The sequence below is a fragment of the Pogona vitticeps genome, chromosome 5, assembly GCF_051106095.1.
Source record: "Pogona vitticeps strain Pit_001003342236 chromosome 5, PviZW2.1, whole genome shotgun sequence".
In the NCBI taxonomy this organism is placed as follows: domain Eukaryota; kingdom Metazoa; phylum Chordata; class Lepidosauria; order Squamata; family Agamidae; genus Pogona; species Pogona vitticeps.
The window spans coordinates 160,131,208-160,146,572 of NC_135787.1; the positions used below are offsets into that span (position 1 = coordinate 160,131,208).

Below are 15,365 nucleotides of genomic sequence, written 5' to 3' on the forward strand. Positions count from 1 at the left end.
TCAGGTCCCTCACCCTGCTGATTTATGCACTGGTAGTCTCAAGAATAGACTACTGTAATGCTCTCTATGTGGGGCTGCCCATGAGGCTGTTATAGAAACTTCAGCAAGTCCAGAGCATGGCGGCCAGATTACTGAGTGGTGTTAAGAAACACCAATACATTTCTCCCACCCTGGCCAGCCTGCGCTGGTTATCCATCCATTTCTGTGCCAGCTTCAAGGTCATGGTGTTAACTTATAAAGCCATAAGTTTAGGGCCTCGATAACTGATAGAATGCCTTTTCCTGATGAGATTTACCCATCCCATTCAATCTTTCCATGCTAGACAGTTGAAAGTTTTGACCCTCAGAGAGGCCCAGAAAGAGAGAACCAGAAACCGGGCCTTCTCAGCGGTTGCTCGTCACCTCTGGAAAAAGCTTCTGCTCAAAATCCGCCTGTCCCCTTCACTGGGAATTTAAAAGTGACTGTTAAAAACATGACTTTCCCAGACCTTACAACATATTAGTTACAACACCTAATTACAGTGAGTGGTCTCAACATTTATACTATCAATCCGGCTGTCTTGCTCTATATTATATTATTTTATATTATTTTACCTATTTTATTTAAATTGTTGGTTGTTTTATCTTTATTTTAGTTTTGTATTACTATGTTCATTGTTGGAATAGTGTATGTTCTATTTGTCTAACATGTAAACTGCCCAGAGTGGCCTAGTAGCCAGATGGGTGGTATAGAAGCCGAATGAATGAATGAATGGATGAATGGATAGATGAATGAATGAATGAATGAATAAGCAAGCAAGCATGCACAAGGTTAAAGTCCTCTCTCCCTGTTATAGGGGGGAGTGGCTCTGATGATGATATTTAATAGTGAACTGGGACCAGAAGGCCCTACTGATTCCACTCATGGACATTTAAACCAACTGACCGACCGACCAACCAACCAACCAACCAACCAACCAAACCCCACACTACCACAATTGGCCAACTAAATCAGAGCCCTTTGAGCCACATAGGATTCTGTAAGGCTCAGAAGCTCCCACTTTTCCAGCAACAAATCCCCCACTACTTAGAAAAGAGAAATATATATACTTTATTCCATAAGAACCACACACAGTCTAAAAGGATATGATCTACAGTTTTCCATACCCCGCAAACATTACAGATCACAGTATCCATACAGCTAATGGCAAATAGATGGCTCTGAGGAGCATAACAAGGAACTATCACCTTAAATAAACAAGTCTGCCCAAGCTCAGTCATAAGTTAAATATTTGAAAATATCTCAGTTCATGACAAAATAAAAAAAATGTGGCCAGCATACCTGGTTGCCCACTGGGATTGCAATTCACAAATAATTTCCCACTAGTGGCAGCATTTCACTTTCCTCTGAGACTAAGGTAGAAGAAGTGGTTTTTAAAAAATATTTCCCTGCTGGTTATGGGAAAGTCAGAAATATTTCAGTCGGAGCATTATTTTTATTTTATTTTTTATTTATTTATTTTTGATTTTGGCTGTTGACTGACTGAAATGATGAAAGGCAGATGTAAGAGAAATAAGCATGTGAACAAACTATTCGGTTTTGTTGAAAGCAAACAACATAGCTTGTTATTGTTATCTGCCTTCGGCCTGGAACTTACTTATAGTGACCCTATCACAGCTGTCAAGGTGAGATGTTTAAGGAATGGTGTTACTAGTTCCACTCTGTCAGTGATTTTCTATGGCTGAGCAGGGATTTCAACCCGGGGTCCATTACACCACATTGGGTGTAACAGAGAAAATTTCCTTTAGGAAAATTTTAAAATATTGTACTAATTATTGACAGTGGCTAACTTTTCAAAGCACTACAGGAACAACATGCTTTTGAAATGTACTTTTTCCATGTATAATCTTCTCTTTGTATGTTTTTCATGTTAACCCCCCAACACTCCACGCCCCCTTCATTTGTGCTCCCTTCTCATGTCATACCACAATATGCATTTTCTAATTCAACTGCTGGCTAAGGAACTTATCTCAGATCACACACATGGTTCAAAGATTTCTTATGGTATGTACCATACATTGCATAACTGCCTAACTGGAATAAGGAGTGTTTTGTAATTTGGTTTGCTTATTTGAGAGTGGATTAATTTATTGTCCTCCTGGGGAATCAGAGAGGCTTATTGGTTTCCCTGAAATACTGCCACCATTACCCATCTCCCTCATGATATGATCAGTTCAGCTACAATGCTTTATTAGCTGGAGCGGCTCTATCATTAGGCAGAATGGGGCAATCACCACCAGATTTCTATACTGTATATTAAACTTTTGTTGGTCAGAGGATCTGTCCAGGGCAATTTTCAACTATGGTGTCTAATCTTATTGCTGTAGGAAAAGGAACTTTGATTAAAAGAAGCAAATGGCATGTTCATTTCATTACAAAGAATTAAGAAAAGGTTGTGTGGTTCTTAGGATTACACAATTACTAGGACATTATGAAACTTAGTATGAACCCAGTTGACTTGCATCTGTGCTTGATATATTGACTGTGAACACCACAATGCAGTTCATCATGTCCTAATATGTGTTCTAATATTTTTATTATTCCAGTTCTTTGGCAGGAGCTGAAACATATATACTGCTAACCCATGGTGCTCAATAGAGAGCTGGATGAATTTTTGGAGAAGGCTGTCAGTGGTGACAAGCAGGCATTTCTGCATGGATTCCATGGAACAATCTAAACACTGCAGAATATTAGGAATCCTGCATAAAATCTGAAGAACTGAACAAAATCACTATATTTTAACAGTGCACGAAACTTAATTTTAAATGGATGCAAGTTACTTTTTCAGTTTCTCATAGAGTCTTCATTTTATATCTTTAACAGAGAGTAAATGAGAGCCTTACCAGGGAATAAATTAAGCCAGACATCCTGGAGAGCGAAGTCAAGCGGGCCTTAGAAAGCATGGCTAATAACAAGTCCAGTGGAGGTGATGGCATTCCAGTTGAAGTACTGTATTTAAAATCTTAAAGATGATGCTATTAAGGTGCTACACTCAATATTCCAGCAAGTTCGGAAAACTCAGCAGTGGCCAGAGGATTGGAAAAGCTCAGTCTACATCCCAATCCCAAAGAAGGGCAGAGCCAAAGAATGCTCCAACTACCGTACAATTGTACTCATTTCATGCGCTAGCAAGGTTATGCCCCAAATCCTACAAGGTAGGCTTCAACAGTATGTGGACCGAGAACTCCCAGAAGTACAACCTGGATTTCGAAAGGGCAGAGGAACTAGAGACCAAATTGCTAACATGCACTGGATTATGGAGAAAGCCAGAGAGTTCCAGAAAAATATCTACTTCTGCTTCATTGACTATGGAAAAGCCTTTGACTGTGTGGACCACAGCAAACTATGGCAAGTCCTTAAAGAAATGGGAGTGCCTGACCATCTTATCTACCTCCTGAAAAATCTATATGTGGGACAGAAAGCAACAGTTAGAACTGGATATGAAACTACTGATTGGTTCAAAATTGGGAAAGGAGTATGACAAGGCTTTATATTGCCCCCCTGCTTATTTAACTTATATGCAGAATACATCATGCAAAAGGCTGGACTGGAGGAATCCCAAACTGGAATTAAGATTGCCGGAAGAAATATCAATAACCTCAGGTATGCAGATGATACCACTCTGATGCCAGAAAGTGAGGAGGAATTAAAGAACCTCTTAATGAGGATGAAAGAGAAGAGCCGCCTAGAGTGGTTGCAATGACCAGATAGGCGGGGTATAAATGGAATAAATAAATAAATAAAGAGCAGAAAAATGTTCTGAAGCTCAGCATCAAAAGAACTAAGATCATGGCCACTGGCCCCATCACCTCCTAGCAAATAGAAGCGGAAGATATGGAGGCAGTAACAGATTTTACTTTTTTGGGCTCCATGATCACTGCAGATGGTGACAGCAACCCTGAAAATAAATGACTCCTGCTTCCTGGGAGGAAAGCGATGACAAACCTCAACAGCATCTGAAAAAGTAGAGACATCACCTTGCCAACAAAGGTCCAGATAGTCAAAGCTATGGTTTTTCCAGTAGCGATGTATGGAAGTGAGATCTGGACCATAAAGAAGGCTGGCCACCGAAGAATTGATGCTTTTGAATTGTGGTGTTGGAGGAGTCCCCTGGACTGCAAAGAGAACAAACCTATCCATTCTTAAGGAAATAAACCCTGAGTGCTCACTGGAAGGACAGATCCTGAAGCTAAGACTTCAATACTTTGGCCATCTCACGAGAAGACTCGACTCCCTGGAAAAGACCCTGATGTTGGGAAAGTGTGAAGGCAGGAGAAGAAGGGGACAACAGAGGATGAGATGGCTGGACAGTGTCATCGAAGCTACCAACATGAATTTGACCCAACTTCGGGAGGCAGTGGAAGACAGGAGGGCCTGGTGCGCTCTGGTCCTTGATGGGTCACGAAGAGTCAGACACGACTTAACAACTAAACAACAAATGAGAGCCAATATGGTGCAGTGGCAAATGTTCTTGGTTTGAGACTCGGGAAGAACAGGTTCTAATCCACACTCAGTTGTGTCTTTGTGTGACCTTGGGTCAGTCATTCTTTCTAAATCTCATTTACCTGTCAGGGTTTCACTGTGAGGACAAAATGGGAAGGAGGAAAAGAGGGTACATGCTGTTCTGAGTTCACTGGAGGAAAGGCAGGATACAATAGGAATAACTGCATGAATGAATATAGTCCCTTGAGTTCATTGAATTTAGCCCTTAATTAGCATGTAGTCAGAATGCCACGGTGTACTAGATTTGGTGGGAAAAGTGCATGCGCATGTGGGGAGCTAATGACACATGGAAATTCCAACTCTGAATACTCCCCAGTGTTAGTCAAATAACCCCACTCTGTGGGACTCAGAGCAACAGCACAAGGGACTGTGCCCACCATTTCAAACCACTGGCAAGGCTTATAAAGCCTATGTCTACTAAAATAATTTACAAAATAAGGTTGTGTAGGTTGAATTGTGGCAATTATTTATCCCAACAGGAGGTGGCAACCTCTCCTCACAATTCCATCAGGGCTGGGGGTGGAGTGGGTATCCCCTTTGTTCCATTTGTAGAAAACCTCCTTTTATAGGAAAGACAACCATTCTTTCCCCCTCAGGCATTCTGCAAACTGAATTATAGCAGAGTTTTCATAAAGTCGTCCTAGAATTTCATTGTAGAATTTTATGATGTCAATTATACAGAAAAGGTCCTTTGCCTGGCCGCATCTGATCTGTTGGAGAGAGAGCAAGGTTTGTGTTTCTGTTTTCACTTTCTTGCTCATCCACTTATAAACCCACCCACTCACCCCCAGAATGAGTTTTTCTTCATTTTGTCTGGGGGGGGGGGAAAGCCAACATCTCTTGTAGGTTATTGTGTGCAGGGTTTCCCCCTCAGTCTGTTTGATGTGTCTTTGCAGCTTACGAAGCATACCTTTCCAAGAAAACCACTTGACATATGCACATGCTGATTTCAAACAGCAAATCAATACATTGCTTATCACTTTTCATATAGAAGATAATCTACAAGTGATACATTTTGTTAACACCGTTTTTCCTATGGGGGGAAAAGTCACACAAATAAACCACTAAACATTAGTATCAGATGATAACGTCGACAATGACTACTGCTTCCATTATACACAGCCCACCAAATGTTGGTCGGATTTAGTTCCTTAGGTCATCCCCATGAACCTTGGGATATTTCTAAGTATTTCTTTAAAATATATGCTGTTACAAGACTGGCTTCTGCAGCTGGTATATGTGATCTTATTTACACCTAGAGTACAAACATGGCCTTTTGGTATCACACCTAAAGCCATTGTTTATCACCACTACTACTACTGCTACTTGAGTTTGTTGTAATAAGGAACCCAGTATATTGGCCCACTATAGGATATAACATTTATTTCAACAATTAAACAAATCTTCCTAGATTCATGATCTCAAAATCCATATTTGCCCTTCGAAGTCAGCTCTATGATTAGAATGATTAGAAAAGGAAGGTTAGCACAATCTTATTCATATCTACTGAGAAGCAAATCACATTGACTTTGATGGGACTTATTTCCTGATAAGTGTCCATAGGACCACAGGATTCTGAATGGATCTGCCACATTACTCTTAAAATTTTGCACCTTTGCTGTTATCAGCATAAACTACCTAAGAGGCTGCCTAGAAGGCTGTGTCCTGCACTAATTTTGTAATGCTAATAAACAAATCAATTGATCTAGATTTTCTCTGTTTCTTGTTTTTCAGACTTTAAGTCTGGCTCATAATTCACTCTATACTTATATTTACATGAATTTTTGTGCATACTTCTCCAAAATTGTGCATTTTAATGCAATTTTACCTATTAAACACATTTTGCAGAAAAGATTAATCTCTAATACTTTTTATTGCCACTTTCACTAATGCATACACTTTTGCATGCTATTTTGTCTTTTTCTGCATGCATTTTTGTTTTTGTATTTGTTTTTGAACTCTATTGTAAAATTCACAGAAGTCCACTACATTTCAGTTTGCGTATTAGGTTGAGAAGTGAGATGTTAGGCAATGCTGATTTACAATGTATATCAAACAAATCTCTCCCACTCCTTTTCCTGAGCCCCCATCCCACTGGAAGAAAGTGTATTTTCTCACAGATCTAGAACTGTTGATAGTTAGAAACCTGCTGTGCTTCTGCTCTGAGAAGAGCCTATGCCAGTTTGTCATGGAGTAGCATAGGACCAGCACACAGTGGTAGCTGGTACCCGCTGTGCTTGTGAGGGGAAGAAAACACCACAGAAGTGTGTTGAGCCAAGGGTGATGGATAGTATTTGTGAAGGCTTTCATGGCCGGGATCTAATGGTTGTTGTGGGTTTTTCGGGCTCTTTGGCCGTGTTCTGAAGGTTGTTCTTCCCAACGTTTCGCCAGTCTCTATGGTCGGCATCTTCAGAGGACAGCACTCTGTGCTTTGGTGCAGTTTGTTTGGGCGTTGAGTATTTATGGCTGTGAGATCAGCTTTTGTTCTCTTGGGAGAATTCAACAAATTCAACAAATTCAACAAATGTTGAAATACAACAAATGTATGGTCAGCAAAGGACAGAAGGGACCCCCACCACCACTGCAGGAGTATACAGGATACCTTGCAGTTGTGGCCAGGTATATATTGGAACCACAAAATGAAGCATCGACACCAGAATCAAAGAACATGAGAGACACTGCAGACTAAAACAACCAGAAAAATTGCCAGTAGCTGAACATGCCCTAAAACAAGCTGGACATGAAATCCTATTTCAAAATACTGAAATACTGGACAACACCAGCAATCATTATGTTAGATTGCACAAGGAAGCCATTGAAATCCACAAACACCAGCAGAACATCAACAAGAAAGAAGAAAGTTTGAGACTCAACAAAACTTGGATCCCAACACTGAAAAATACAGTGTGCAAAAGGTCAACAAACTCTACCCAGCCACAAGGACCCATGATCACTACACAAAAAAGACCAGCTAACAACACCCCTCAATCACAGTGACAGATAATCTCTCCTCCTTATTACAACAATACACATAACAACAAAAACACACTGATCTACCACAATCACCCATCTCCTGAAAAGGACAAAAGCTGATCTCATAGTGATGGATAGTATTGGGGTGAAAGTGATTATTCACACAAATATGTATGTACAGAGGCAAGCAAGCATTTCTACAAACACACAGCAGGGGAGGAACACAGGCAGGGTCACCACTTTTATAGACACAGGTAAGAGAGGGTGAATTGGGAACAACCTGAGCTTGGGCAGTGCCCCATTTAATGTCATGGACAAGCACACAAACAAGACGGGACCTCCCTTTTTGGGAATACTGTAGGATTCAAATGTGTTGAACCAGCAGCCCAATTCTTCCAGTCAGGGCTATCTATATAGCATTGTTCTGACTGATATTTTTGCTGTCTCATACATCTCGCACACTGGTTGTGGGGGGGTGAGTACTCAACCTGAGGGACTCAAAGGTGATGTTGCTTTTCATAGCTCCTCTTGCAGGTCTTCTGTCAGGTGGATATGCAGCTCTGTGATGGTGATTCTTCAAAAGGCCTGGGAAGAGGGGTAAATGGGCACTTCAAAACCACAGAAAAACACCAAGACAGAACAAGAAAAGGCACATGGTAACACAGCAACTTAAACAGATGTGCAGCCCTACCCAGGCTCCATTCTGTCAGTTTTTCCAGATGCAGCACCCCGTTGCCCACAATCGCCAGCAGCTCTTCTTGACTTACGGTGCAAAATTACTTCCCAAAAATGGTCCCTTGACTCTTCGGGTTTTTTGGGGAAGAATCTCTTCCAGTGCAATGATTTCAGGAGTGCCAGATATCTCAAACTTGTAACAGACTGCAAAGGACAGATTTATTTTGCTTGAGCCCTACGTAATTCCACTCAGATCTCAACCTTTATTTAGCTCTTTAACTCTTCCTTGGCAGCTAACTTAGGGTGTGCATTTCTAGCTTATTAACTACATTTTATAGAGAAATGCGGGAGGCTTTTACAGATTTGATAGGATGAGAGATTTCACATCAGCAGTTTTAAGACAGAAAATGAATTAACAGCTATTAGAAAGCCTTCAAACCAGGGCCTGCTAGCTAAAGTCCCAGCTGATTGCAGTTGCTCTTGCACAAGCTTTGTGATGCTATGATATGGCATTGCAACTGGTTCTCTGCAAGAGATGCCGAGATTGGACTGTGCCACAAAAACTCCCTTTTTGTCCCATAACAGATGTGTATACTGTTTCTTTTCAAAGAAAAGTTGCACATTTTAAAAAAGGCATTCTAGGGCTTGAAATATGACATAGGTATACAAATAATATATACATATCATATAAATGTTTACAAATATATAAATACAAATTAGAAGACACTATGATAATAGATTTTACTCTTTATATCTTCATAATGAGTATGTGAAAGTTTGAAACTGATGGGTGAAGACAATCATCCATGTCTTTCCTTTTCTTGCGAAGCTTCTAACATACTCAAAATCTCCAGACCTTTAACTTCTTAAGTGGAATAATTCTTTCCAAAGTTGCCCATGTGTTCTGAATTATGTTGTAGAAGTGGCAGGATTTGCAAAATGCAATGTGTCTTTCTGTTTAGAAGGGCTTCTAAAATAAATTCATGCCAGCTTTGTTTCTGCAGCTTATGGGAAATTAATAGCAGCATAAAACATTCAATTGAGTTCTGAAGCGGTTTTCTTTCTCTTGAATAAGACATCAACAATCATGTGTTGCATACCATGTCAGTTTGTTTTTAAGCTGCTTTTCCAGCTGTATGGAAAATAAACAGGCAAAGGCCCTCAGGCTGGGATTCCATCAGAAGCTGATGTTTAAGAAATGTTTGTGTCATGTAGCTTAATATATATATCAGGAGCCTGATACTTGCGCAGTATCCGCAGCATACCTTTTTGATAATTTCTTTTTTTTATTTGGGGCAACTCATGTTGATGGTCCAAGAAATACATGGAGTTAGGGGTGTGTGGAAGCCCACCTGAGCACCTTTTAGAAAACATCCCAACTTGCTCTGTCCCCAGGCCCATGACATTACCCGCGATATTCCAGATCTCCATTTTTTTTTTAAAAAAAGGAAAATCTTATTGTGTGGATGGCAGCTATATAGCAACTTAATTGTGTGACCCATCCACAAACTCATACAATAATCACCTTTCCACAGTCACATACATATACATACACTAAAGCCTAATTGTATGTTTCAATAAAGTTCAGTAAACTAAACGGAGCAAGAGAACAAAGGGAGAGAAAAATATTTGAGAATAGAAATGGCAGCACAAATCTTTCTCTTCACCCTACTGCTTCTAGCAGAGTGTCTGCAAAGGGTTAGATATACCACACAGTAATGACCTCCAGCACTTCAGCCGTTGGAGCATCCAGGGGAAATTGTGGTCTTTATTGGGGGTTCAGTTATTACATACCTTCTGGTGCTAGCAGCTTGATGCAACTTGATGGGGGAATTTGAAGAGACCTGGGCAATGTTTAAAAGGCTCTTATCTTTGAAGTGATCTAATTTATCTTTGAAGTGATCTTATTTATCTTTCACTTGAGCAATTCTTCCAGTCACAAAGGAGATGGTTTTTCTTCTGTGAGAAGGATCCAGATAGCAGTTCAGATAACTCAATTTTCCCCTTTTCAGTTATTGATGCCCCCATCTCTTTCTCTACCTTTGGTTGTGCCTGACATTCTGCAGGCCTCTGTGAGTTCTGTTTTTTTCGTTTCTTTATTTAATTTAGTAAGTGGCATAGCGCTACAGCAATGCATCAACCTAACAGGGATACTCCCTTTTATTTGTAATATGAAAGAGGAAAATAAAGGAGAGCATTTTCCACCATCCTTTCTACTGTTGTAACCCACTGTATACATCATAGGATTGTCACTTAAGAGAACATTGTCTACAACTCTATTTGAGAGAGAATTAAGCAACCTCACAGACTGCAGAACAGGATAACCAGGAGCACTCCAAATTGCACTAAATAAACTGCAGCCCTAACACTGTGCCAGACAGGAGCAGAACAATTAAACAGAGGGACAGGGTTTATTGCTCTTACTAAAAACATACATGGTCGGTGGAAAATAAGGTGAACCAAACTGCACCAAAAGTGAACCAAATAGTGAGCTCCTGGGAACTGGAAACTAACTATTTCTAGAGGACTGATGGGAATTGGAGTCTATTGGTCAGAAGCTCATCAGTCCTTTTTATATTTCAAGTGCCTGTTTTTTTTAAAAATAATCTTTGCAACAGTCCTCTGAGGTAGGCCAATATTATTAACATCACATTGCAGGCAAGAGTTCAGAACATAAAATATTAGTGAGTTCAGGGATGAAGAAATGTGAAATAAAGATTTATTCACCTCATAATGTTAAATATGATTTGCCAACTGTTCTCCTGTATTATAGAGCATATTAGATAAACCCAGAGATAGTAAAATTTACTGTTACTTCCAAAATTGCTTGGCCAGTGCAGTCATTGCTATGGCTAAGGCCCTGGAAATTAGAGTCCCCAAAGTAACTTTTGCAAACTCTGGACAAATTGTTGAAATTTTTTTTAGCCAGCTCGAAGAAAATGTTGATCTCAAGGATCCAGGTAAGTATCTAAGGAGTACTGTCATAACTCAGCAGTTTTGGTCGCACTGATTTAAGGCATGGTACCATGAACAGCAAAGATGCATATATTATTTGCTTGTTTGTTTAATTGTGAAGTCAGCAGCGGAGAAAAATATGGCTACTGTACAACAGAACACTTTTTAAAAGGTTGGTGTCATATGAAGGAGTTAGAGCTGGGATAAAATGGTCTATAAGCACACAGTGTACTCTTCAATGAATTAAGTTGACCTAGGGCTGACAAAGAAACTTTGTTTCCATTCAGTTTTGATCAGAATCTACCAATATATGCCAAATTATATTAGGGAATACAAAACTGACAATAATGTGGGCAGGAACTGAACTGACCAATTTGCCCATTTCTTTAAATCCAACAGACTGAAATCTCCAGTTACCAGACATCAGTCAGGAGTATTTTTCTCTCCACCTTAGTCTAGTTCCCTCACTGTTGTACAGTTTAAAGTCAGATCATAGACAGTGTGTAAAAATGTAGCAACAAGAAAAATTCCCCCGATTACCTGTGAGGTGAATTACATTGCATTACAAGGGCACAGAGGCACAATACTGGCATTTTGTATGTGGATTCTCTATCACATGTTGTTTGCTCCAAAGAGAATTATTCTGGACTATACTGACAGTAACTGACAGAAAGCCAGAGTTTCTGCCTCTTCTTGGACTGCTGTTTAGAATTGATCCACAATGCTTTCATGTCACAGTAACTATAATGGAAGGCAGATCAATGGTGCAGCTCAGTGTATATAGTTGTATGACTCTCTGCATCTGTTCTTATCTGCTTTGGAAGAGCTTATTGGTAGTTTTCAATGTCAGGTAAAAGGGCTAATCTGTGGCCAGTGTCAGTCTAGATTTCAATGTGCATCACAGGATGAAACTAATTGGAGGATTATTCCTTGCACAAAAGGAACTCTAGATCTGAAAGTTGAGAAAGTTTGAGACTCTGAAGGGGTGGAGACTCTTAGGCCAGCCCTACCATCACACAGAGTGAGGTGACTGCCTCACGCAGAAGGTTTGGGATGTCATGAAAGGGAAGGAAATTGTTACTTAAATATTGGATCTTGTACTTTTATCAGCAGAATGGGAAGAGATGCTTGTTGGATTTTCTGCCTTAGGTGCCAAAGTAATTTGGCTGGCTTTGGGTATTGTTCATTTCAGTCTGAGTAATCTTGGAATGCCATTATTGCTTCACAGCAAAATATCTGGAGTCCGCCCTCAATCTCTCACAGAAAATATTATCCATCTCTCCCAAACTACAATCCTCTCCCAAACTACAATCCTCAGGATATCAAGGTAATTAAATGATAGAATACTAATATATAAATTTGCCCTTTAGGCAAAGAGTGTTTATTTTTCTTCTTGCTCAGAAGGACCTTCTCTGATCCATTATTTTTCTGTAATGTTGGCAGCAAATACAAGGCACAGCAGAAGAAATGAGTTGCTCAGTAGCTCTTCAATATGTAACAGGGACACTGTTTTCCTGTTTTTGAACCACGATGCCTTGAAGGGGTTGGAGCTTTTTTGCTGTCCAAGTCTGAAAGTACTGCTCTTGTGTTGTGCATCTGGATGTCCTTTTGCTTGGGGTGCTATTTCCTGTACAACCAGACTCAGGTCGAAGTGAGGGAATGCCATTCTCAAGATTGGGTTAGAGATTCTGTGGCTCAGGGTTTGCATTTGGATATCATGCCCTTAAGTGTGGAAAATGCATAGGAAACACACGAGAAGAGGAAGAACAGGTTCAAAGGATTATTGAGGCCCCCATTAGAAGGATGGAATCTGATTAAGCTAAGTATGGTGAGGATGGCAAGAACATTTCTCTTACCCTTCCCTTTCAACTCACATTTACTGATGGCTTACTTCACACCCTGTAGTTCTGTTGCTGGGGAAACACCATTGTCACACAGTTCTTGTTTTGGAAACTCTATCTAAGGCTATGTGAAGAAGCCTGGAACATCATGCCTTCAATTCTCAGTTCAGTGACAAAACAGCAAATGTTAGACAAAATGCCTTTCCCTCTGGCTGCTTCTGGCAGCGTGCAAGCCCAATAGACCATTAACATTTCCAAAAATTGATGGTGGTCTTCAAGAACAAGAGATGTCCAGGTGGAGAGACCTTTGTTTTGTGTAATGAGAAACACCAGGGGTTAGGGATGGATGGTTAAATAGCTGTGAGGGATATGCCCTCTGTACTTGCTCAAGGAGCAGTCTGGGAAACAACATTTGGCACAACGTAAACTCTGACTAGAGCTTAATTGTCACAGAACAAGTTCAGAAACTGAAGGAACTTCTCTGAGGAAATGTAAGGCATTGTTGCATAGAACTGCGAGATCTCAGCACCTTGGCTGAAGTACCAGAGAATGCTTATGTATCTCTAGGTCTCTAGACAGAGAGATAACTCTCAGGGTAAGTGACTCTGGAGGAGGAAGAAAAATGATTTTACTGTGTGCAGCACCATTATTGCCTTGGTGCCCACTTCCTTTCTGATCTCAGCTAGCACCAGGGCTCACTGCTCAACACAGAGGTTTGTATGTGTCTTGAGCCCATCATATATTTGAAGATACGTAATGTGCAAACAAAGAGAGAGTTAGCTTTGCAGTTATTACAACAGGGTCCATCTCCTATATTATCAGAACAATCTGACTCTGAATCTCAGGTTTTATCTATGTAATCTCAGGGAATGGGAAGCTACAGTACTAACCTGGAAACCTTGTTGCATGGCTGTAAAAAATAAGGCGAACGTTTATCCCTGGTCTTCTCTGGTATTAAGGCACCAACTATAATTATAGTCAGCTGTTGAAAATGTTTGAGTGTCCAAGTAGGAGTTTTTCACTCCTCCTGCAGTGTGCAAATGAGCTTCGCTTCCTTAGTGACAGGTCTTCTGGACATAAGCAAGAGTTTTGTTTGTAAGCCACGAAACTCCACCTAAATCATGACTGTGAAACACTGATGTGATGTCAGCTCCACATTTTCATTTCCAGACAACAGCACTGCTTCCATATATGTAACAAAGATGAATATCCAGCCCACTGTTTATCACATTGTGCCATTGGGTGGGGAGGGGAAGGTTGCTATAGTAATGCTTTCTATTATTATTTATTTATTATTATTTATTATTATTCATTTAATTTATATGCCGCCCACACTACCCAAAGGTCTCTGGGCGGCTTACAGCATCCAAAATACAACAAAGATATGCAACAATTAAAATACAATTAAAATATATATAAAATTGCCATCAGACCCACAGCTAATATTATTTCAGTTAAAAGCCTTCTGGAACAGGAAGGTTTTGACCTGGCGCCGAAATGTCATCAGTGTCGGCGCCAGACGAATCTCAGTCGGGAGGGCATTCCATAGTCTGGGGGCAGCTGCCGAAAAGGCCCTTTGTCTACAAGCCGTCCCTCTTACCTCCTTGAGGGACGGCTCTTTCAAAAGGGCCCCCTGGCTAGATCTTAACTGCCGGGTAGGCTCATATGGAATATGAGCCTACCCGGCAGTAATTTGTCTTCCCCTTGGTGTGGGCAATCAGGCGTGTCTGCCTGGAAGATTGCTGTGAGGGTGGATAGCATTATTTAGGACTGTTTCATACACGCATAGAACACTTTTCCTGAACAGAGATCTTCTCTGTAAAACAAACAATGGTTTGTTTTGCCACAGAGACATAGGACAGAAAGCTCTTCCTGGTCTTAGTGTCTGTAAAACAAAGCTCTCATGCCTATTCCATGGAAGCTATTTCCACATATGAAAAAGGTAAAACAAAGCAGGCTTCGATTACACAGCTGGGTATAAGCAGCTCAGTGATGTCAACACTGCACAACCACAAAGTCCATAAACACTTCTGTTTTAGAAGAATGTGGCACTCACAGAGGAGTATGGCAGTTAAGACAGCCGTTAGGCTTGTCAGATCTCAGGGGACTAGCGGAAATCCCACAGAATTGTTCTGCATCTCCAGTTCTCCAGGGGGGAGGCAAGTCTCAGAGTGAGCAACGTGGGCCAAGGAGTTTGATTCTTGTTATTTTGTGAGGTGTCTTTGCACCCTGGACACCCAATGCCACCTGCTGCTACCTGGTATCACAGCTCACTTGGGCAAAAAGGTTTGTATGTGAATTGCATAGGAGCCAGGAGCCAGGCAAAGTGACTAAGGAACTGATGACACTTGAGCCCATCATGATATTTGGTGGCTGCCC

The 15,365-nt window shown here is 40.7% G+C and overlaps 1 long non-coding RNA gene across 1 annotated transcript; it reads right to left on the reverse strand.

Moving 5' to 3' along the window:
• Positions 1-5,339: 5,339 nt before the first annotated feature.
• LOC144583080 (uncharacterized) lies at positions 5,340-14,652 on the reverse strand. Its single transcript, XR_013536668.1, has 2 exons — positions 8,207-14,652; positions 5,340-8,100 (listed from the first exon to the last, which is right to left on the reverse strand). It is a non-coding gene; the product is annotated as an uncharacterized LOC144583080 (long non-coding RNA).
• Positions 14,653-15,365: the final 713 nt, after the last annotated feature.